The sequence below is a fragment of the Protopterus annectens genome, chromosome 9.part0, assembly GCF_019279795.1.
Source record: "Protopterus annectens isolate FY-2018-M chromosome 9.part0, PAN1.0, whole genome shotgun sequence".
Lineage (NCBI taxonomy): Eukaryota > Metazoa > Chordata > Ceratodontiformes > Protopteridae > Protopterus > Protopterus annectens.
The window spans coordinates 1,740,171,596-1,740,196,638 of NC_056743.1; the positions used below are offsets into that span (position 1 = coordinate 1,740,171,596).

The following is a 25,043-nucleotide window of genomic DNA, read 5'->3' on the forward strand; positions in this document are numbered from 1 at the left end:
GCTTTTCTGCATCCAAGGTTCTAATATCAAAGCTTCCTCAGACCCAGGTTATTCCCATGAGTCTTCTCGTAAAAGGAAAAGGGATATCTCCCTTCAGTAGTCTTTTGATACTGCAGATGATGATGATAAATCCACCTTTGATGAATGTTTATCTATTGCTTCCTTTGGGGATTCAAATTCTGATGAGAACCTTGCCTCAGCTTCTCCTGAGGACATTTCCTTTGTGAAGACGCTGCGTACTCTGAGGGAACATTTAATTGGGAAGCACAGACTATCCACAATCCATGAAGAGGGTTGGGGAATTTCTAAAACTCCCTGAGCATAAACCTCTTGCCATTCCTCCAGTCCTTGAGGTAGTAGATGATGTGTTGCTGGATTATTCCTTACAACCAGACCCCCCCCCCCTCAGAAACCTGATAGACTCTTATAGAGTTCTGGATTCTCACAGCCACCTTTTCAAGAACCCTGTAGTATACCCTGAAGTGGTTTCTCTGTGTCCTAAGGGAGCTAAAGCTAGCACTTCCAAAAATCCCCTGTCAACTGACAAAGAAAGCAGAGCCTTTGATGGGTTCAGAAAGAAGGTCTAGTACCCTAGTCATGAAGGCTTTAAATTGTCAGTTTCACATGGCAAAGTATCAGGAAACTGCTGTAGAACAGATTAAGCAAAAACTGGTGGGGAATGAAAATAAAGCACTCTCCATGGAACTGCTAGACTTACAGAATTCATTCTCTCAGGTAGCTAAGCACTCCTTGCACTGCAGCTGTGATGCTCTGGACACTTCCAGCTGGGCAGCAAATACAGGATCTGTCATTAGAAAACATGCCTGGCTGAGGGAACAGTCCCTCCCTGAAAATGTGATATCCAGCATCTTGGATGCTCCCTTGGACAAAGATTTCCTTTTTGGCTCCAAAGCTGAAGCTGTGATTAAGAAGATGGAGGATAAGGCCAAGTCCAAGCAAACGGTCAAGGACTTTCTTCAGGTTCAGCCCACTCGCTTCAGTTGCAGTTACACTTCCTAACACTGGTCCTTTCCAGACTCCCAGTCTAAGCCTAGACATAGGAGACATTGAGGAGAAAAGAGTCAAAGGCAGCACTAGTAACAGAGATAGTGGCAAGCAGATTCCAATAGGCCTGTGAAATCCCATCAGCAGGGACTAATCATGACTCTTCCATGAGACTCCCTTTCTCCCTTCCATCAAGTGACACCCCTCCTTCCCCGACTAGGACAGCTGTCCCTCTTCTTAAAGAATTGGACTCTTATTACCAGGGATCAGTTGGTAGAAAAGCTATAAAAAGAGGTTACAAACTTCAGTTCAGACAGCATCTAATTCAGTCACGTTTCCTTGATATTCCATAAAACTAACAAACAGAGGCCTTAAAGCAAATACAGCTTCTCTGCACCCAAGGTTCTGTGGAAACCAGTTCCAAACACATTACAAGGAGTGTGTTTTTATTCTTTTTTTCCTCGTACCCAGAAAAGAAGGTACCTGGAGACCTTTCTGGACCTTTCATGACTAAACAGATTAACAGATTCTTACAGGTACCAAAATTCAAAATGCTAACCCTTCAGAAATTGCTGCCCATGGTTTTCACCCAGTGCTTACATGGTAACTTTAGATCTAAAGGGCGCATAATCCATATTCCCACAGAAAAATGTCACAGGAGGTTCTTGTGCTTCAGAGCAGATGTGAGGCATTATCAATTTTGTGCTCTGTCCTTTGGCTTGTCTACTGCACCCAGGGTTTTCATAAAATGTCTAGCCCCAGTGATAGCCTTCTGCAGGGCAAAGAGCATTCAGAGTTACCCATACTTAGACAACCTCCTCATTCAAGCTACAGATCTAGAAAAACTCAAAGCAGATCTGCTTTACACCCAACAGATCCTGGCTTTATTGTGGTTCATCATCAATACGCAAAAGTCTCAGACCATCCTCACAAAAAGGATTGTGTTTCGGGGCTCTGCTGGGCTCCTTTTTTCAGAAGGGTTTCCTTCCTCCAGACAAAGGTCACCTTTTTAACTCTGTACTTCCAAAAGCTTCTTCTCAGGAATCACCTCACTACCAGAGACTTCCTCAGAGATTTGGGTTACACAGCGTCTTGCATCCTCATGATCCCCCTGGCCAGACTCCATATGGGGAAGCTACAATGGTACATCAGAAATGCATGGTGCTAACATTCTTAATCCCTCAACTTCAGGTTGAAGCTTTTCCCTTATCTCAGAAAAGTTTGCATGGGGCTTCCAATCAGGTTTATTCCTCAAGACCAAACTCTGACAACAGATGCTGTGAAAATAGCCTGGTGACCTCACTGCAACAATTTACAGACTCCAGGCAAGATGGTACTCCCAGTTCAAGAACAAACATCAACCTAAAAGAAATGATGGTAGTAAAAAAAGGTCTGATTGCCGTCAAAGACCAATGGAAACAAGGAATACTCCTAGTAAAGACAGATGATGCTGTAGTTATTTAGTACGTAAACAAGCAGGAGGGACTCGCTCTTACCCTCTTTGCCACATTGCCATAGACCTTTGGGAAACTGCAGACTCCCTAGGTCTGCACCTCACAACTTAATAGCTACCAGGAGAAACAAAGCAACTGGTGTATCACCTAAGCAGGAGCTTTCGGGCCCTCACAAGTGACAACTGCATCAGAAATTTTTTTTGTGCATATCCAAAGAATGGAGTGTGCCAGAGATGGAACTTTTTGCCAGTAAAGAAAATTCTCACTTGAAAAAGCATTGCTCAAGGACCAAAACAAGGTCAGCCGGGAAGACAGATGTCTTCTCCTTTGCTTGGGCAGGCCTGTTCATCTATGTTTTCCCCTAGTACCCTTGCTTTCCAGGGTACTGCTTAAGATAAGGGAAGAAGGCCCAAGGGTCATTCTAATAGCCCCAGATTGGCCAAGGTGGCACTGGTATCCTCTAATGCTCAGTCTGAGCAAGGAAAGAGCCATGGTTGCTGCCCAAATGAATAGACCTGTTAACACAGATCAAGAGCACCATCATGCTCCCCAACCTGAACACAGTCAAATTGACAGCTTGATGATACCTTAACCCACTGGATGGGGACATCCATCGACAAACAGGTCCTGGATATTCTTATAGAACCCGTGAGACCCAGCACAAGAAAAATCTTACTCCACCAAATGGTAGAGATTCACTATTTGGTGCAGATAAAAGGGACAGAGCCCTCTTCAAGCTTAGGTGCCTCTGATCCTTTCATACTTGTCAGTCTGAGACAAAGTACTTTCTTATTCTTGTATTAAAATTCACGATTTAGCAATTTCATCTTATCTGCCGACTAAACCTCTCTCTTCTCCCATCCTGTCATGAAACAGTTCCCCATTGGGATCTCAGTTTAATTCTAGAGAAGCTCACTTTCCCACCTTTATTTTTTATTTTTATTTATTTATTTAACATTTGTTTACCATGAAAGTCTTGACTTTGAAACTAAGCCAATTTTCAGTGGAGGCCTGGGGAGAAATGCTCCAGATGCATGTCTTTGTAACATGGGAGGAAACTGGAGCACTGGGAGGAAACCCTCGCGAAGCAGGGAGGACATGCAGATTCCACACAAAAGGCACTCCAGCCGAAAGCGAACCAGAGAACCTCTTGCTGTGAGGCGAGAGCACTAGCACTGCACCACTGCTCCGGCCACCTATTTACACAGCTGCCTCTGCACACTTGAAATTTCTGAGTTGGAAGATTGCCTTTCTGCTATCCATTACTTCAGCTAGAAGGGTTTCAGAGCTTTAGGCCCTTATGTGTGTGGAACCTTTCTTCATTTTCTACCTTGACAGTCTGTCTATTAAGGCCAACCCTTTCTTTAATCTGAAAGTAGTTGCAGAGATCTCTTTAAACCAGACCATCCATCCACTTGCCTACATTTTTTTCTAACTCTCAAAACAAAGGAAAAGAATCCTCCCTACATTGGCTGTGCATAGTCAACTCTATTACTCTTTGGACAGAAAAAAAGTGTTAGGAAGTCTAACCAGCTTTTTGTGGCTTTTACCAAGGTGAGACCAGTTTCTAAACCATCTCCATATGGGTCTCCTACTGTATCTTGCTTTAATACAACCGTCATGGAAAGAAACCTCCAGACCCTGTGAGGTCTCACTCCACTAGGAATACTGCTACATCTGCAGCCTTTCTTAAAGGGGTGGCCACTAAGGACATTTTGGAAGTTGCTGCTTGGTCCTCTGTGCAAACCTTCACTAAACATTATCACCTTCCAACCTTCTCCAAGTTAGGAGAGGGGTTTACCACTGGTATCTTGCAGGGCATCTTTTCCTTTCCATAATCTTTCCATTCACCCTCCTTTCAGCTGTGGGATTCATCCCATTAGTTAGGATTGCAACATTAGAACATAGTACAGTTGTGTACACTTACCATAAATGTAGATATTTGAGAGAGTTCACTGTTGCAATGTTCTTTTCCACCCTCCTTCCCCTCTTGTCCATGAGATTGGGGTGAGATTCTCCTCTCTAGTTCCAGGTTGTTCCCTCCTCTGTACATACATGAGTTTCTGAGTTTAGGCCCTTGACCTTAGGGACCAGTTGGGGGGGGGGGTGATCTGTTGGAGCAAGAAAGTACTAAGGTTATTGTGCTGCTGACACCCTTTTACCCAGATATGTTGATGTTGGTTAGGGTGTTTTCTAGCTTCAGGAGGAGGAGAAAATTCTTTGGTAGTCGGGCCAACCAACGGCTTCCATGGCAGGAAATCCCATCAGTTAGGACTACAACAGTGAATACACTCACACATCTACATTTATGTTAAGTGTACACAACTGTACTTTCCCTGGGTAGGGGGCCTTCCACATTTTAATTTATGACAGAAGCTTAATTAATTTCTATGAAATAACATTTTAAGCTCGAAAGTGTTGTTTTATTGCTCTGAAACATGACAGTGAAGTGCAACTTCTTACTCCTATGCAAAAAAAAAAAAATTGTTAAATCTAATTTTTTTCGAAAACATTTAAGTTATTCCTAAGGGCTGGAGTAAGTGTATGTTGCATTTATTTACAAAGTATTTTGGTGATAAACTACATTTTTACTAACTGTTGCTGTCAGTCATACTTGGGCTTCGTTTTCAGCTTCACCATGGAACAGCTTAAATCAGTTTCTCATTTCTTCCTTCCTCCAACCACAAAAAGAAGAACATTTCCAGACAGCTCTGCCCCTTCAAGAGGCTACAAATTTGCCACAGCCACAAATGGATGACACTGCTGTGGCCATTTCCGTTTCCACAGACCATTCATTTTCTGTCTTGGTTCCCCTCTGGTATAGTCCTTTCGGCCACCATTGATCGAGGAGTTGGACACATCCTCTGTGGCTATTGAAATGCCCTGTTGTCAATCTCAGAGGAAGGAGCAAGGAATGCCTCTCTGGCTAGCCAGACTGGGATGATGTGCATAACAGGACTCTGTTTCTATGGAAATTCCTGTTAAGTTGCAGAATGTTAAATATTTGTCTGCCACTGTCTCAGTTACTTTAGACAAGAATGATTTATTGGGCTTAATTCAAACTCTTGACCTCTCTCCCCTTCTTATTTTGGTTTTACTGGTAAAAGAAACTGAATTATTAATTTTTCTGAAGATTCCCAGTATCGTGAACAGGGAATGATTTTGAGGGAACAGCTTCTGTTTTCTCTCCTCAGTTGACTGATTTTGATTGTGAGGAGAGTGTTTCATCAGATAGTCCCTTAAAATAATTTACTTTTTATAAAACCATATCCAGAAAGACCCAGTTGTTTAAGTAGAAACATGATATTCCAGTGTTCTTGATAAAAATGTTATAATTTTTATAACTGAATTTTTTTAACCCATTCCTGTTCTTCCTGTACTGTCTGCCTTGGAGGATGATTGTATTGCAGCTTATAACTTGCCTGACAACTATCCAGCTTGCTGCACATAAGAAAGCAGATTGTATAAATGTCCTCAGTCTTACAAGTTTTTATTTAGTAAGCACAGATCTGACCCTGCAGTAATTTCCTTTGCAAATCCCTTTGCTACTAAACATTTAGTAAATGTTAATCCATCCTCCTTTGATAAGGATAGGAAATCCTTTGATAGATTTTGGGGGAAAGTATATAGTTCAAGTATATAGTTTTTGTAATTGTCAAGCTCTCCTGTTAAAAGTTTTTCTTCCATCATTTGAGAATATGAGGGACATTATTGCTTCTGTTTCAAGTGACAAAACAGTCCTTGAAGTATGCTTATAATTCAGCCGATGCCTCTTCAGTGCAGCTGCTACTAGATCTGTTATGAGAAGGTTTGCATGTTTACATGTGCAAAATTTACTTGAGAAAATTAAAACTTAAAATTTTGAATCTTTAGAAACATAGGTTGTTTTTGGACCATATAGGTCCTGAAAAAATGTATCAAGATAGGGAAACGGATTCAGTGGGTTACTCCGATTTCCCAACCTTTCTTCTCCAACTCTGTTAAAGGTTTTACACCTGCTTGAAGCACCCTTGTATAAAAAGCAAAATAAGCAGATGCATGAAGCATCCGACACTTGGATATTCAAAAAAACAGTGACAAGGGACTCTGAAATGAAAGGAGGGTCCCCCAGAAACAAGGACAGTCCATAAAGTATGAATAGCTGTCTACGGATGCTACCTTCCACCTCCATCCCATCCTGGCAAGCCTTTAAATGTCCACCAAAATTTGTCTTTCCATTTTTCTGTTTGGCAACAAATCTCAAAGCAAATGGGTTCTGAGAGGGATACACCAGAGATACAGATGACACTGGAAAACCCTTCCTCCTTTTCAAGGGATTCCTCCTCATCCATCAGATCGATTATTTTTCCTTCCTGTCGTTTAGCATGTACTGACTCTGGAGGGTAATGGAAGTTGTCTGTTACTAATACTAAAGAAAGAATCATCTGAGAGAGATGTCTTAGATTGTTCCTTTCTAAACCAGTCTGTGTAAGTCCCAAAGTTCAAAATGTTATCTCTTCATGACCTGTTACCACTGACTCTCCCTTTTAAGTTTATTAGTAACTTTAGATTTAAATGATGCTCATCACATTCCCATAGCTGCAGATTTCAAATGCTTATTAAGGTTTTCTGTGTCTGAATCACACGTTCAGTTCTCTGCATTACCTTTGGGATTATTGACTGCTCCAAGGGTATTCCTAAAGTGTCTAAACTCAATGATAGCTTATTACAGACTGCAAACTATGCACATTTTTCATTATTTAGATGACTTGCATATCAAAGTGTCAGGAATCTCTCATTTGGGTCAGAGATCTCCTTATTAGACTGGGGTTTCAAGAGATCATTCAAAAGTCTTATTTGAATCCTTTTCACAAGATTGTTTTCCTAGGTCTCTCTCAGATACCTCAATTCAAAGAACTCTTATTCCACAGGAAAAAATAAGGCTATATCTAGATTGATTCCGGAGTTTTTTCTACTCTGTCTAAAACTTAGCAAGAGACTTTCCTGGGATGCTAGGATTTATGGCATCCATGATTCTCATAATTCTTCAAATTGATCACTGCTGCTGTTTCCTAAGCTGTATGGGTTATATCCTGCAAAGGATACAACAGTCAGCCAGCTTCTAAAGCTTCAGCGCACCTTCTATGCACTCATTCAGCAAAGTGAGCTAACTAAAAGTCAGGTTTGGGTGCCAAGCCCTTCAGAGCTTTCCTGATGCCAAAGAGTGCATTCATCTGCAAGCCTTCGAGGATAGACAGTTGGCTAATGCTGTACCATTGCTGGTCAGATAAGTTCCCTTCAGTGAAAAAAATCCCACTTTACCTTTTGTTACAGAAAACTTAGCTTTTTTTCTGAAAAATATTTATATTTAAGCTAGAAGGTGTTTTTGTTGGTAGTCATGTAACTTTTGCTCCCTTTTAAATGGGAGAGTTACAGAGTTACATTTTTACTTCTGCGGTAAAAAGTCATTAAAACTTACTTTAAGCTACCTTTTTGTGGTTAAACTGATGTTATTTTATGTTTTGAGGCTGGGGTAATTGTTTAAAGTGCTTTTTATTGTGTTTTATGTGGGGAAAAAAGTAACTTCCTTTTTTTTTTTTTATACAACTTAACTGTTTTACTGACAATTACTGCTAGGCTTCCATGAGAATCAGACACGTTTTCTGGCTTAATCATGGAACATTGTACTGGTTCCTCAGTTCTACCTTCTTCTAATCATTAAAAGAAAAAGATTTTAAGCAGCCTTTTCTGCCACAGTAGGCTGTTAAAATGCCTCAGTCTAAGGGAGGTGACTTTACTGTGGCCAGAGTTGGTTTCTCATACTATTCATCTTTTTCCTTGGGTCCTTCTAGGGTAGTCTCTACAGCCACCATGGACCAGAGCTTAGAAACATCCTCTGTGACTTTTGTTGTACTACTGGTGGGTAGGGTAAGTCACTGTTGTCAGACCTGGGAGAAAGGGCAAGGAAAGCCTCTCTGTTTAGCCAGAAAGCTGTAGCAATCCCTAGGGAGGTTATTGTTGGTAATTCTGTTTCTTCAGAAATTGCTATCAGAAGGAAACAAAAACATTAATTTGTATTCATCTTTTATGGTGACACTGGACAGGAATAATTTATAGGGCTTAACTCAGGCTGTTGACTCTTCGTGAATTGATGCTTCTGGTAAAAGAAAAATGGATTCTTCATTTCCTGAAGAGATTCAAGAGTCTGAACCTCAGAATGAGTGTGAACCTCAGAATGAGTGTGAAGGGACAGATTACGTTTCCACAGATTTCTGACTTAGATTTTGAGGAGAGTGGGGCTTTGGCCAATACCTTTGAAGGATTATCCGTCTCTGAGACTGTTTCCAGTATGAATCAGTTGTTTCAGTGGGACAACAGTGATGTCTCAGTCCCGCAGAAAATGTTATGATTTATTACTGGAATTTCCAGAACGTACTTCTATTCCTCTTGTTCTATCTGGATTGAAGGATGTTTTTGTTGCAGCCTGCTGCCACTAAAAAAAAAAAAAAAACGAAACAGATTTGTATAAAGTTCCTCAGTCTTTTAACATTTTTGAACACTTTTCCCAGATCTGACCCAGCAGCTATTGCTTATAGTAAACCCAGCTACTGCTAAGCATTTAGTTAACACTAATACATCTCCTTCTTCTGGTGAGTTTGGGGGAAAATTTTATTCTTCTGCATCACTTCTTTGTAGAATTATCAACTGTCAAACGCATGTTGAAATTTATGATTGCTATTTGTGAGATTATGAGGAATTTTTGGCATCTTTTGCCTCTTGTGAAAAATCTGCTTTGCGTCTGATTTTGGAAGCTAAGCATCGTTGGGCTTGGTTAGTACTTGGATTGGAAACTGCCTGGGAATACCAGGTGCCGTAGGCTTGCCTATGGTCATACCACCCTGAATGTGCCAGATCTCTGCTAATTTAGTGTCCTCTGTTTCTCAAGTGACTGCCCATTGTTTGAAATATGCATATGACTGTGCTGATGCTGCTTCCAGGCCTTATGTCACTGGAACTGTTGCGACGAGGTTTGCCTGTGTGCTTGAGAATATAGAAAATTAAATTTTGAAATTTTCTTTGGATAGAGAACAATTATTTTGGATCTTCTGCTGCAGAGGTCATAAAAGTCGGATGAGAGAGGGAAATTTATTCAAGGGATCTCTGATTTTTCAGCTCTCCTTCTCTAAGTTTTCAAAGGGATTTAGTGTTCTGTCTCCAACTATCAGTAAAAAACAAAATAAAACAGTCTCTGTAATAAGCTTGTAAGCAGACATTTAGAAAACAATGGCAGGGAGGTTCCAAAAAAAAAATGGAACCCTCAAGAACAAAGGACAGTCTAATAGGTCTAAATGACTACATGAGGGATCCCACCCCCTCCCCCTGCCCCAGCAGTCCTTTAATAGTTCCAAAAAGTACCTCCATTTTTCTCTTTGGCAACAGATTATTTCGGAGAGATGGGGCCCGATAGTAGTCCATCAGTGATGCAGATTGCAGTGAGAGTCTCTCCATCCTTTTCGGGAGATTTCTCATCCTTCACCAGACCAAGCTTTCTTTTCCTTCCTGTCATCTAGCACATGATAGTTCAGGGGTGATAAATACTGATGTTCTTCGTGTTTTCCTGTTGTAGTCTTCACATTTAGGTTATCTGCCTGCAGGTAGCCCTCAGCTGGCCTGAATACTAGAGTCTTGGATTCCTGCATTGGATGCCGTCTCTTCTTCCATGACGTCAGGTTGTCAGGGTTATAAAACATGCAGCTGATGCCATTGCATCAGTCTTTCTTGCCGCGTGGTGCCAGAAGCAGTTCCAGCCAGTCGGCGTCGTGCAATTTTCGAGTTTCAGAACCGAAGTCTTCAAAAAAGCTAAGTACCCTGTTGGGGATCCTTTTTCTTGCTCTTAACCGATGTCAGTAAAAGTTAACAATTGTATTACCTGTGGAAAGCAAATACCTCATAAAGATTTTCATTCGTACTGCATTCCTTGCTTAGGCCCAGACCACGACATTCCTCGCTGTCAGTTTTGTGCCTTGTTCAACCCCCGAACTATTCGTCGTCGGTCTATATTTGCAGCAAATTATTTTGGTACTCTGTATAACTATCCAGAAATGGCTTCGGTAAGCCATCTGACTACCGATATTCTGAAAAAACGTAAGGATAAAGACGGAGACAGACCGCATAGGCCCAAAACTGCTGACGACACTTCCGTTAAGCTAGTCGCCAGTCCGCCGGTACTCAATGAGGTGCTTTCACAGCTCCTGATACCCACTACTTCAAATTCTCAGGCCTCTATTGAGACCCATTCGGAGTCCGGAATGCAGCGAGATGCATCTTCGACTATGGAACCTGCAGATGTCTCAACCTTGGATGGGTCTAGAGCCACTGTGCAGGCACCAGCTTCTGAGGGTGTATTTAGGCCTACAGACTTGCATTTTAAACGGACGCCATCTTCTTCATCCAGGTCTAAAACTCGACCCACGCCTAGAAAACCGACGTCCAAACACCATGCTCAGGCCCATATGCCTAAAAAACAAATGCTTAGAATGTCTGAAGACCTTATTACCTTAATTAGGGGAAGCCAGCCTTCCCCCTCTAAGAGACCTAGAACTGATTTTCCTTCTGATTCTTCTGATCAGGAATCTGATATTTCTGTTTCTTCTGATTACCAGGATTTGCCCTTATCTACCTATGAGGATTCTGATGCAGAAGATTCCATTCCCTCTGCTTCCCCTCCAGAGGATTTTTCTTTTGGTGAAACCTTGCACACTCTTAGGGAGCATTTCTGCTGGGAAAGCCAGGATTGCTCTGACTCCAAAAAGAGGCTTAGGGAATTCTTACTCCTCCCTCAACACAGGCCTTTAGCTATCCCTCCTGTTATGGACATTGTAGATGATGCCTTCTTGGAATCTAGCCTTTCCTCAGACACTTTACCTCCAGCTCCCAGAAAACCTGACGGGTATTACAGAGTACCTGACTCTCACAAATTCCTCTTCAAGAATCCTACTGTGGATCCAGAGACCATTTCTCAGGGACCAAAGGGCATTAAGGGTACTGCTGCCAAAAACCCTACCCCTGTTGGTAGAGATTCTAGAATCTAGAGCCTTGGACAGATAGGGTAAGAAGGTATAGACTTCTGCTACTTTGGCCATTAGGGCTTTAAAATACCAGTTTCATATGTTAAAGTACCAACAGCATATTATGGGACTACTTAAGCAGAAGATGATGTTGATTCCTGACTGTACTGAACACAAAGAATTACAGGATCTAATGCTTTCTGTAGAACAAGTTGGTAAACATACTTTGCAGTGTGGTTTTGACTCTTTAGAAGCATTTTGCAGGGCTGCTGTCACTCGGTCTGTACTTAGAAGGCATGCTTGGCTTATGGAGCAAAACTTGTCAGATAATGTTAAAGCTAAATTATTGGATGCTCCCTTAAACCAAGACCACCTGTTTGGCAACAAAGCAAAAGTCCTCAAAAAGATGGAGGAAAAAGCTAAATCTATGCAAACTGTTAAAGATTTCCTGCAAGTACAGCCTACCAGATTTATTAGGCATTGGCCTGCAAAGAATTGGTCCTTTCCAGCCTCTTCCAGGCCTTCTCAGTCCAAACCCAGGAACAGCAGACCACCTAGGTTACAGTCTCAGGCTTTGCACAGGCCTAAGCAGTGGGGGGCTCCCACATCCAAAGCAGGGAGTAGTAAGACACCCGCCTATGGGAAAATGGCACAATGACTTAACCATAACCCTTGTAAGCCCTGCTCAGCTGCCTGCTCCCTTTGGAGGAAAGCTTGCCCTACATGCAAAAAACTGGGAACTCATTACCCAGGACAAATGGGTTTTGAATATAGTTTCCCATGGATACAGATTCCACTTCCACACCCTACCAACCCCAAATGGTTGGCCAGACCTACCCCCATATCAGTGGGCAGAGGCTCAACAGCAGGTTCTCTCTCTTCTAAGTATCAGGGCTATTCAACCTGTCCAAGCAGAAGAAAAGGGACAAGGTTTTTATTCAAGACTTTTCCTGGTACCCAGAAAAGACAGCTCCTGGCATCCTATCCATCGACCTCTCTATTCTAAACACTTTTTTTGGTAATCCCAAAATTCAAGATGCTAACACTTCAACAGCTGCTTCCTACGATAGGCAAAGATGCCTGGTTGGCAACCTTAGACTTAAAGGAAGCTTACCTGCACATTCCAATAAGGGAATCTTGCAGGAAATACCTACGCTTCAAGACAGGCTCCATGCACTATCAGTTCTCTGCACTTCCCTTTGGCTTATCTACTGCGCCCAGGGTATTCAGAAAGTGTCTAGCTCCAGCCATTGCATTTTGCTGGCAGAGAAATATTCAAATATACTCATATTTGGATGATTGTCTGATTCAGGCAGAAAGCCAGGAATTACTATTAAAACATCTGGCATTCGTAACAAAACTTCTAAACTCACTGGGGTGCACCGTAAACGAAAATAATTCTCATCTAGTACCCTGCCAACAAATTGTATTCCTGGGAGCAAGCTTGAATACAACTCCCCAGATGACTTTCCTCACTCCAGAGAAACAAGTTTATTTGACAACCTACTTCAAACTACTCGCCACAAAGACCCAGCTATCTGCAAGGAAAATTCAGCAAGCCCTGGGGTTCATGGCCTTCTTGCATTTTACTAATTCCATATGCAAGACTGCATATGAGGAAACTACAATGGTATCTAAAAAGCCTATGGTGCCAACATTCTCAGGACCTGGAATCAATGATTCCTATCATTCCTTGTATAAAGACAGAGTTTCTTTGGTGGGCAGAGGCCTGCTACCACAACAAGGGGCTCCCTTTCACTCTACCCCCTGCTGCCCAAACCCTAACAACAGACACATCAGACTATGCATGGGGGCTCACTTGGCAGGATAGTGCATTCAGGGCAAATGAAACCCGAGACAGATGCACCTGCATATCAACCAAAAAGAAATGTTAGCTGTACAAAATTCCCTGACCGCCTTCAAGGACCACATTCTTCCAGGACAATTATTGGTAAAGACAGACAACACCACAGTTATGTGGTATATAAACAAGCAGGGGGAAACACACTCGTACCCTCTCTGCAGACTAGCCATGGCTCTGTGGAGCACAGCCTTGCATTACCAAGTGCACCTAAAATCTTGGTTCCTGCCAGGCAAGCTAAATTCACTGGCAGACGACCTAAGTAGAAATCTCATGGACCCACACGAGTGGAAACTGGAACCAAAAAATTCAACCTCTTGAGGAACAAGTGGGGGACTCCAGAGATAGACCTGTTTGCCTCCCCTCAGAACTACCAATTGGACAGATTCTGCACAAGGACTTCCCACAGTCAAGCTTGGAAAGTGGATGCCCTGTCCTTTACCTGGGAAAGCCTCTCAGTTTATGCCTTTCCCCCTCTGCCTCTCCTCTCGAAGGTTCTGCTAAAGATCAAACAGGACAAACCAAGGACTATACTGATTGCACCAGACTGGCCACGCCAACACTGGGTACCCCCTCTTGCACAGTATGACACTGCTGGAACCATGGCACCTGCCTCAGACCCCTTCCCTGCTGTCGCAGCAGGCGGGCCAGTTTCTGCACCCTCAGCTTCAAACCCTGAACCTTGCAGCCTAGCAAATTCCTTGAGCTCTCCAATAGTATCCCTCAGTAAGCAGGTGGTAGATATCATTCTGGAGACAAGGAGGCCTAGTACTAGAAAATCCTATGCTGAAAAGTGGAAAAGATACTGTTCCTGGAGCCAGACTCAGGGATGGGCACAGTGGTGCCCAGCTTACCTCATATTCTTCAGTAATTAACAGAAATGCTCCACAAGGGCCTGTCCTTCTCGTCAATTAAAATTCATGACTCTGCCATTTCAGCATATTATAATACTGAAGCACCCCTCTTCTCTCACCCCCTGCTAAAGCAATTCCTCAGATGGGCTAAAAATTTAAAACCCCCCAGGAGAGCCCCTACTCCAGCCTGGGACCTTAACTTTGTATTGGAAAAGCTCACTCTCCATCCTTTTGAGCCAGCTGCAACTGCAGAGTTTGAAATTCCTTTCATGGAAAACAGCCTTTCTTCTAGCCATCACTTCAGCAAGAAGAGTGTCTGAATTACAGGCCCTCGTGGCAGTGGAGCCCTTCATTATCTTCCATGCAGACAGGGTTTGCCTCAGGACCAATCCTTCCTTTATGCGCAAGGTGGTGTCTAGTGTGGCCCTTAATCAGTCCATTCATTTGCCTACCTTTTTCCCCGAATCAACAAAGTGAAGGAGAACGAGTACTGCACTCTTTGGACGTACACAAACAACTTAGATTTTATTTGGACAGGACTAAGCCTCTCAGAAAATCTGAACAGCTGCTAGTTGGCTTTGCTGCAGGGGTGGAGGGGAAGGCCATTTCAAAGTGGATAGCCCATTGCATTCATTTTTGCTATAAGCACCATGGAAAACCTACCCCACAGGGGATAAGATTGCATTCCACCAGGGCTGCATCTACCTTTACAGCCTTTTTCAGAGGTGTCCCTACCAGGGACATCCTAGAAGCTGCTTACCTGGTGCTTTGTACATACCTTCACCAAGCATTACCACATGCCTATTTTTTCTAAATCCAGAGCTGGTTTTGCCACTGCAGTCTTGCAGGGCTTAATAGCTGGCCCTAATGCTCTCTAACTTCCTCCTCCCTTCCTTAGCTTTGGGAATCAACCCAAATGTGATTACTACAACAGTGAAACACGAAGAACATAGCACAGTTGTGTACACTTACCATAAATGTAGATGTTAGAGTGTATTCACTGTTGCAGTTCTGGTTACCCTCCCTCCAGCCCCCTGACTTCTCTTGGCTCTACCTTTCCTTCTTGTTTGGTGTATTTAAGCTTTCTGGTGTATTTGCTTTTTGTTGGAGGGGTACCGCAACATATAATTGCTTCCCAGTCTGGGGGCACCTGACATCTGGGGTAAGAAAAACTGATGTAATGGCGTCTGCTACTTGTTTTATACCCCTGACGACCTGATGTTATGGAAGAAGAGAATCAAAGACGCAGGAATCCAAGACTCTGGTATTCAGGCCTGCTGAGGGCTACCTGCAGGCAGAGATAACCCAAATGTGATGACTGCAACAGTGAATACACTCTAGCATCTATATTTATGGTAAGTGTACACAAATGTTCTTTCCTCCTCTCCTCCTCCTCAGTTAGGAGAAGGGTTTTATTCAAAGATTTTTCTGGTGCCAAAGAAAGAAGCTTCTTGGATACCTTTTCTGTACCTTTTATTTCTGAACCAGTTTGAGATGGTGCCCAAGTACAGCATGTTGTCACTTCACAACTTGATGCCCCTTATTCCCCATTTGAGTTTTGTAGTGACTTTAGATATAAAGATGCATATAATCACAGTCCTGTAGATCCATGTTTCAGGAGTTAAAAGATTTCTGTGTCTGGATGATGATATCCATTCTTTGCCTTACCCTATGGGCTATCTACTGCTCCAAGGGTGTTCACAAAGTGTTTAGTTGCTATGGTAGCGTATTGCAGACTGCATGATGTTTACATTTTCCTTATTTGAATGACTTGCTGGTCTTTGCAGAGTTTCTTTCAAAGTGTCTGGAATCTGTCACTTTGGTAAGTGTTACACAGGCTAGGATTCTATGAGAACATTCAGAAGTCTTTTTCTGACTTCTCAGAGGAGGACAATTCAGTTCAAAGACCTTTTCTCCCACAAGAAAAATAGATCTGTGTTTAGATCTATTCCTGAGGTTTTCCCCTCAGACTTCCATCTTGACAAGTGCATTCCTGAAGATTCAGGGTCTCATGGCATTTATGATACTCATGCTACTGCTTGTAAGACTCCACATGAAAAAAATACAGTGGTGCCTGAAATCTCTACGGTCCCAGCATCAACATCCCTTAACTTTTCAGATTCCAGTTTTGGGATTTATGTAAAGGGAGATTATCTGGAAGGGACATCAGACCTCTCAGAATCCAGGTCTTCTACCCCCCTCCCCGAACTCCAGTTGATGGTGTTGAGGTTCCAACTATGTGTAAATTTAAAGTAGTTGGAACAACAGTTTAAATAACCCATAAATTCATCATTTTTTCTTTTTCACCACCCCGCAAAATAAAAATGCAATCCAAAAACCTGACGTACAAGTGTATGACCTTGGCATATGGACTCTTAAAGACATGTTCCTCTTCCTACCCTAACATTACTATAACTCTCTCAACACACTGTGTCCACTCCTTATCCCCAGTGTTAATTACTACTACAAAATTGTTACGTATATATAAATGTGTGTGTTTATATATAAATGTGCAGTATCTTTGAAACAAAAAGGCAGCCCAAAACATGCAAACATAAAAGAGATGTTAGCTCTCATAATGTTTGCTATTATGATAAGTTTCTTACACATTCATGAAAAGAATTTGGAAGTTGTAGTCTTTGTAAGGAACCATATTTGGTTTTACACAATGGCTATTTGTCTAGCATTTAACCTTTATTTCTTTCATTTGTATTTCGCATAGTTGTCTGTGAAGTTATTTTCAGTCTGACTGTTCACTTACTAGTCTTTTTTCAGGAAAGACAAAAAAGTTGTGTGTACTTCACACTTTCAATGTACCACTCACATTAGTTTCTTTTGAGAGTGGAAGTCATGCATGTAGGACCAGGACCACTAGTTTTGTTGCCTTTTCTCCAGGTGAGGAAAAAATTCCCAGCAGTCATACAGACACCAAGTGCTTTAACTGCACACACCCATATAAAATTATGTGTAATGTATGTTTTAATTGTGAAGCTGAGCTCATGGAATTTATTTGTAGTTAAAGGACATTCTACTAACAGAAAGCATTGCTGCCTTTTATATTTCCAGAAACGCACACTGTGGACATCTTTACTTTGCCAGCTGTAGACTGGAATTATATTTATGAATTTGTAACATCTTTGTACATGTCTTTCATAGTGTTTTGTTCCTAGAAGTTTACTGTCTTGTTTGGTATGTTCCTCCCTAGGAATTTGACCATTTCTATATGTTTGGTATCTACACATTTGTGTGAGGGAGTTCTTCAGAAAATCCTGCTTCTTCCAGTCTTTAATTCACTTCTCAGCTTGGCTTCACCAGTACATCTTTGCATCCTTTCTACATAGTTAAGAGGTACTGGATACAAGGAATGGAGATTCATAATGGAATGAATCCTATATTGTCTTTTGTTTCATTAGAGAAAGGCATTTTAGTTCCACTGGGGATGGTGGTGGGAAAATATGATCCATAATCCAGCCATGGGGCACACTAATGTATACTGGAAATGACATGGTTTCTCCTAAATGTAGATATTAACACATTTTCCTGAATTGTGCGAATGGACTGTTAAGTCCCATATGTAGAGGACCTGCTAAAACAAATCCTTCATCTCGCACAAAATTATCAGATAGCGCAAGTCATTTTATAGTTGTTCCTCATAGTAAATTAGAAGAAAGAAGAACTGAGAGAGAGTTTTTTTTTTTTTTTTGCATTGGGCTGTATGGTTATTGTATCTCATCTACTGTTTGGTTATATACATTACACTGATTGGCAAATTGAAGACCTCGATTCAGTCATGACCTCTTTTTTGATGTTGATAAATGCCGGATGTCCCCTTTGTGTGTCATTTAGATAGGGGTAATGTTTGAGTTGATAGATTATGTTTAAAAGTGACCAGAAATGGGTAGTTTCCTATCACTCCTGAGGTTGAATTGAGGTGAGAAGGGATCTTGTTTAAGAAGAGATCCACAAAAATGTGTTTGACTGGTCAGGGAGCATTATAGCTCTGCTACATCCAGCAGTACTTTTCCTGATTTTGCACTGCTGGATTGCACATTCGTGGAAGGTTGGGGGGGGGGGGTCTGTTCAGTAGAGGAAATACCTGTTTCACTTCAATGAGCCATTACCTTGGAGCAGATTATATGAAATTATGAAGTTCAGGGGACTATGCCCTCTGTGCGACTTAAAGGTTGAGGTGTGAGGAGCTAAAAATACTTTTTGGACTTTTTTTGAACACTTTATATTCAGAATGGTGCTTTAAGTTGACTTTTTGGAATTGGCAAAGGATCTTAATTGTCGTTTGGAAAACATTTCAGGTAACTGAAGGCTAAGTTGAATTGTTAACCATTATGTAATCTTGCCCATTAGACTGTTTTGTAATTTAATGAATTTTGGCCTTTCACCGGCTATACATTTTGATTTCCTTTCAGTGTTTTGCAACTTAATCATACTTAAGTGATTTTTCATAATAAACTTTACCTTACAGTAACTGAAAATTAACCTTCTAGTAATATTATAAAGAACATATTCCAGAATGATCATGTACGGATACACACAATGCCCATGTATGTGAACTAAGTAGCTTAAATCCAGGATGTTAAGTTGTCAATCTCGCCTTCATTCTTGCTGGATGGGTTCGGAGCCGATCCTCGGCTCACTTGCTAAGCTCGAGAGCTTATTTTTACCAGCTCGAGGCAACCCTATATCCCATGATGCAAGGCGGAGATTACTCAGATCTCGGTGCTTTTACCAGCTCCAGGTAAGTGACTTTAATAGACTTCTCTACCCCATTTATAATTTCTTTTTTTCACTAAATCTGTTATTATTTAGTTAGTACCCAGTCACCTTAGCCCTATTCCCGTCAGTGTTCCCTCCTTAGTGAGTTGTTCCTATACCTTTGTAGGCCCTTGGCCTTCCCCTCCCTATTTCCTGTCAGGATTTTTTGTGTGAGTGATTGTGTATCCCTGTGTGTTTCTGTTACATTAATTTAATTTAATATTGGATTGAGTGTTGTGTGTCGGTGTTTGTTACGTGTGTTTTCATCGACACATTAACATGTCGAAGGACATTAAGGTCTCAGGTTTCAAGAAGTGTGATTCGTGCTGTCAGAAGATGTCTCTGACAGACGGTCACACTTCTTGTATTTATTGCCTGGGACCTTCTCACCTGCAGGACTCTTGTGCTATCTGTCATGCCTTCAGTCCAAGAGTCCTGCAGGAGAGAAAAAATAAGCTCATTTTGAGGGGCTTATTAAAACCGAGCTCCCGACTAAGTCGGTGCCGGAAGCCCTCGAAACCTGTTAAGCCTTCGCTCAGGCTTGGCCCTCGGCGCAGGTATGTCTCCTGCTGGTTCGAGGTCGATCCTTCTGCACCAGGATCAGTATCGCTTCCACTCGGCGCCGATACTATTCGATCCTCACATTCAGACTCGGCTCCAGCTGGAGCCGTCGTCTCTTCGCCCGATGGCTCCATCGATCTCAAAAGAGATCTCGATCTCCTTCATGGAATCGATCCATTCGGCTCGAGATCACCCTTGCTCTCGGGCGGAGCCATCGAGCCGCTTGATCTTCTCGGTCATCCAGGCTATCGGATCATGACCTCGAGAGTGGTGAGTAGACTTTTGAAATCTCAGGCATTGACACAAATTCTCCATAGCCCATCTCAACAGACGGTAGCTTTGCCACAACCACTAAAATTCCTCCTTGTGACCTCGGAGCCGATAACACCTTCGGCTCCGCATCTCTCCTCCTTGAGACCTTCATTGGAGGGATCCGGCGCCCCCTTTCTTCGGCTCCGCGGGGGGTAGTGGCATCGGACCCTTGTCCGCCCCGCTCTCCCTCTCGAGCTTGCGCTGATGAGCTCGGCCCGACATCTGCCTCGAGCCTTCCTGTCTGTGAGACCTGGGGTTCCTATCTCTTCGAGCGGGAGCCTTCTGGTCTCTCGATGGGAGCCTTCAGGTGATGAGGAGTGTACTAGCCCTGGGCTTAGTCAACGGTCTGTTCCTTCAGCTCCTCCCACTACAGTGCCTGCTGATGTCTCTTCTCACTCTCTTGCTTCAGGACCCAGAGATCCAACGCCTCAGGTTTCCCCATTGGGAATATCTTCCTCTTCCGAGGCTTCTCCCGATCTGTCAGGAGAAAGAGGACATGTGAAACATGTAGACTCCCCTGAGTCTACCACATCAGATACTGACTTGGATGAGTCGGAGGGGTCCCCAAGGTCCTCCTCTGAGGATGTCTCATTTTCAGACATCCTTGAAATCCTTAAACAGAGGGGAACTGGCCTCCCTTAATCCCTCCGAGTCAGTATACCTAGATCTCGACCCTCCACCTCCTGGGTGTCTCCGCCTTCGACCCTCTCATGGAAGTAGTGGCTCGGAAGGCATGGATGTGGAACCTTTCCCTAGGAGACCTTCAAAATTATTACAGCTCCTCAGGATAGGCAGTATTTAACTAAAGGTGTCCCGTTGATGCCATGGTGGTGGCTGCTGCCACCAAGAAGGAACTTGCTGATCCTTCAGTACCTGTTCATCCTGCTAATAAGGATTCTAGGACTATGGATAGAGTGCAGCGGATATTTTCCTCAGCGACTTTTGCAATGAGATCGCTGAACTATCTATGCCACTTCACCCTCCAAAGAGATGTTCTTAAGGAGCTGGGGGAAGTTTTACAGGATCCGTCAGCTGCTGGGGCTCAAGACAAGATTTCCTCACAGCTGGGAATCCTTAATTCTATTGCCAACTCCTCCATGCGGCTCATCTCTTATGCAGCTGATGGAGCGAGTAGAGCCGCAGGCACAGGAGTGGCTTTAAGGCGTCAGTCCTGGATGCGGCTTTGTAATTTTGCAGACCCCTTTAAGGCGTCTTTCACAAACTCCCCTTTTGATGGATCGACATTGTTCGGTCCTCAAGTGAAAGACATTTTGACTAGATGCGAGCAGGATGGCAAGACTCTTTCTGCCGTAGGAGTCCGTTTCTCCTCACCTGCTAGACCTTATCCCAAAGGACAGAAGGGAGGAAAATGTGGTTCCAAATCCCAGGGAGGTCGCGCGAAGTCAATTTACCCCCAGAGGCAGAGGGGTAATAACAATAGACGCCGTCCTAGAGGCAGAGGGGGTCCGCAGAATCAGGGTAGCAGAGAGCCTCTTTCTGACAAACCCTTTCAGCATCCCTGAGATGTTGCCCGATTGTCCGCCGGAGGCAGTCGGGAAGATTATCACTGTACCCAGTAGCCTGGCTTTCCCTTTCTCAAGACAAATGGGTACAGTCAATCATATCCAAGGGTTACAAAATCCCCTTTATTCAAACCCCAACTCAACAAAGGGAACCCTTCCAGACGTTCCACCGGTCTAAGGGAACTAGCAGTACTAGAAATATCAAAACTGCTAGTAAAAGAGCCATCCAGCCAGTCCCGCAGACCAATTAGGATCCGAATTTACTCAAGGTTCTTTTTAGTTCCAAAAGACAGGGGACTGGAGGCCAATATTAGATCTGAGCAGACTCAACAAGTTTGTAAAAAGTCAAAATTCGGATGGTCACGCTACAGTCCATTCTACCCTTTCTGGGCAAGGACAATTGGATGTGCTCCATAGATCTTCAGGATGCGACTATCACATAAAATTCACAGGCGCTCCAGAAGATTTCTCCGCCGGGCTGGGGACCAGTCACTTCCAATTCAGGGCCCTGCCCTTTGGACTCACTACAGCCCCCAGAGTGTTTACCAAATGCATGGCAGTGGTTACGGCTCATCTGAGACATCAAGGATTCCAGGTGTTTCCATATCTAGACGACTGGCTCCTTACTGCCACCACCAGGCATCACCTCCTCCAAGCAAGAAATCACACCATCCACACTTGCAGAAGGTTAGGAATTTCTATAAACGTCGAAAAATCTGTCTTGTCGCCTTGGCAATATATTACCTTTATAGGCACAAATTTGGACACCGTGCAACCTTCGGCAAGGTTGACAGACCAGAGGACCCTGGATATTCAAAAACCCGCCCAAGTGATCCTATTGAGCAAAAGAATGCAGGCCAGGTTTGCTCTAAAAGTGCTGGGTGTTATGGGCAGCCATAACGCTTCTTCCTCTAGCACGCTTTTACATGCTTACTTCAATGGATGTTATTCACCCAATGGTCCTTTCAACAGCTTCCCATGCGTCACTGGATCATGGTAACCCCGGATGCAAGAAACATCTGACTTGGTGGATATCGTCCTCAGATCCATCAAGGCAGGCCGCTTGTCCTCTTCCTCCGGTTGCCACGGTTACATCGGACGCCTCCTGATCGGGTGGGGGCATTATCAGGGCAGAATGGTCCATGGCACTTGGCAACCTCACAAGTACCACCTGCACATAAATGTTCTGGAGATGAGAGCAGTGCTTTTAACGTTGCAAGCCCTCAACGACTCTCTTCCTCAGGGAACAATTGCAGTTCAAACGGACAATATGTCAGTAGTCTGGTACATAAACAAACAGGGCGGAACCAAATCCTATCCACTATGTCGAGGCTCTCAGACTCTGGCAATGGGCGATCTCCTCTCATCGGTTTCTGATAGCAACGCACATCCCCGGAAATCCAACATCATAGCGGACAGATTGAGCAGAGCTATTCTCATGCCTCACGAGTGGTCTCTCAAACAGACAGTGGCGGAAGAGATTTTTCAGAACTGGGGAATTCCTTGCTGCGACCTTTTTGCTACACCCCAAAACAGCAAATGCCCAGACTTCTTCTCTCTTCCCTCCCAGGCCATCCCCCAGAGACGCTCTAACCCAAGATTGGCCCCGGGACTTCTTTATGCCTTTCCTCCCTTTCCGCTGATACCTCAGCTAATTCAGAAAGCAACCGCCTTGAGAGCCAAATTGATTCTCATTGCCCCTTATTGGCCTCGACAGATATGGTTTCCGTTCTTACATCGCTACCTATTGGTACAGCCATGGCATCTGGACCCGGTTCCAGATCTTCTGACCCACCAGTTGGGTCACCTGCACCAATCCATACCCTCTCTCAACCTCACTGCTTGGTTGCTCCACTTCCATCCTTAGCCAGGCTCCCTATGATTTCTAATCCGTGCGGGATATCATAGTAGCTTCCTAAAATCTTCCACCAGAAAGATCTACACTAGTAAATGGCGGCGTTCGATCTTTCTGGGCAAAAGCTAGGGACATAGATCCCTATACTGCTCCAATTCATTCAATATTGGACTTCCTAGCTGGCATTTTTCATTCAGGGTCTTCTTCTTCTCGGTGAAAGTTCAACTGGCAGCCATTTCAAATTTTCACATAGGCTTTTCGACCACAATATCATGTCACATAAACTCTGCAAAGCATTCCTTAGAGGTATCTTTTATTGAAACCTCCAATTAGAGACCCCCCACCACAGTGGGACCTAAATTTAGTTTTATCATCTTTGATTCTTCCCCCGTTTGAACCTGCAGCTGCCTGTTCTTTGAAATTACTTTCTTGGAAGACACTGTTTCTAGTTGCCATTACGCCTGCCAGAAGAGTTTCTGAGCTTCATGCTCTCTGTGTTCGTCCCCTTATCTGATTTTCACAAAGATAGGGTGTCCCTAAGAACTAATCCATCATTCTTACCGGTAGCATCTCAGACTAACCTAAACCAGTCTATTGATCTCCGGTATTTTTCCCAATTACTCTGATAGAGCTGAACAAAAGCTACATTATCTCGATGTTCACCGCCAATTGAGATATTATTTGGATAAGACAAAAATTTCTAGAAAGTCTGACCAACTTTTTCTGTCCTATGCAGACAACAGGAAAGGCCTTCCAGTTTCTAAAGTTACTTTATCTAGGTGGCTGTCTTCATTGATCACTTACATTTATCAGCTCAGGGGCAAAGAATTGGTTTCTATCCCAAAAGCCCATTCTACCAGAGCTCTAGCTACATCTACGGCTTTCCAAGCTAGACTTCCAATAGACACTATTTGTGCAGCAGCCACATGGGCCTCTCCTCATACCTTTGTTTCACATTACAAACTAGATTTGGTCTCCAGAGATAGAGCAAAATTTGGTTCCACCGTTCTCAAGAGTCTGTTCCAATGAGCCACCCAGGATAGAGGTGCTAGGGACGCGGTCCCATCCAGCAAGAATGAAGGCGAGATTGACAACTTAACATTTAGAAGTTATGTACCTACCATAACGTTCCATGTTAGTTGTCTTCTCGCTTCTTTCTTGCGTCCCACCCTCCTTCCCCCTAGCCTGGTCAGACCGAGAAGATTGTTGAACCTCTTTTCGAGGTTGTTACCTTCATTATGCTTGGCCCCTTGTTCATATATTAGGTAGACATCAGCTACACTTTTTATGGCATTTACTTTTATTCCTTCTTTGTTGGAAGAAGGTTCTGCTATTTCTTAGCTACCAAACGAGATCTGAGTAATCTCCGCCTTGCATCATGGGATATAGGGTTGCCTCGAGCTGGTAAAAATAAGCTCTCGAGCTTAGCAGTAGCCGAAGGAGACAGGATCGGCTCCGAACCCATCCAGCAAGAAAGAAGGCGAGAGAAGACAACTAACATGGAACGTTATGGTAGGTACATAACTTCTAATTTTCCTCTATGGTATATTTACTCTGCTTTTGACTGTGTTCATAATTATGCTTTATACATGAAATTCAAATATGCATGGCCTATAACGACTGCAGTAATTAATAATGATGCCACAGATGCTCTTGCATTTTAAGTATTAAATTGTCATGACATGCGTTTTCTTCAGGAGCTCTTACACTTAATTGATCTTGGTAATAATAGTGCTTTTAATAAAATCAGTGGCATGCACAGCTGTTCAGAATGTTAAAGAGCTCTCTGAGCATGCTAGCT

The 25,043-nt window shown here is 43.2% G+C and overlaps 1 protein-coding gene across 1 annotated transcript in view; it reads left to right on the plus strand.

Annotated features, from left to right (window-relative positions):
* The window catches only part of DNM2 (dynamin 2), a 1,995,561-nt gene that overhangs the window by 1,255,587 nt on the left and 714,931 nt on the right, over positions 1-25,043 (plus strand). The gene's annotated exons all lie outside the window — the stretch shown is intronic.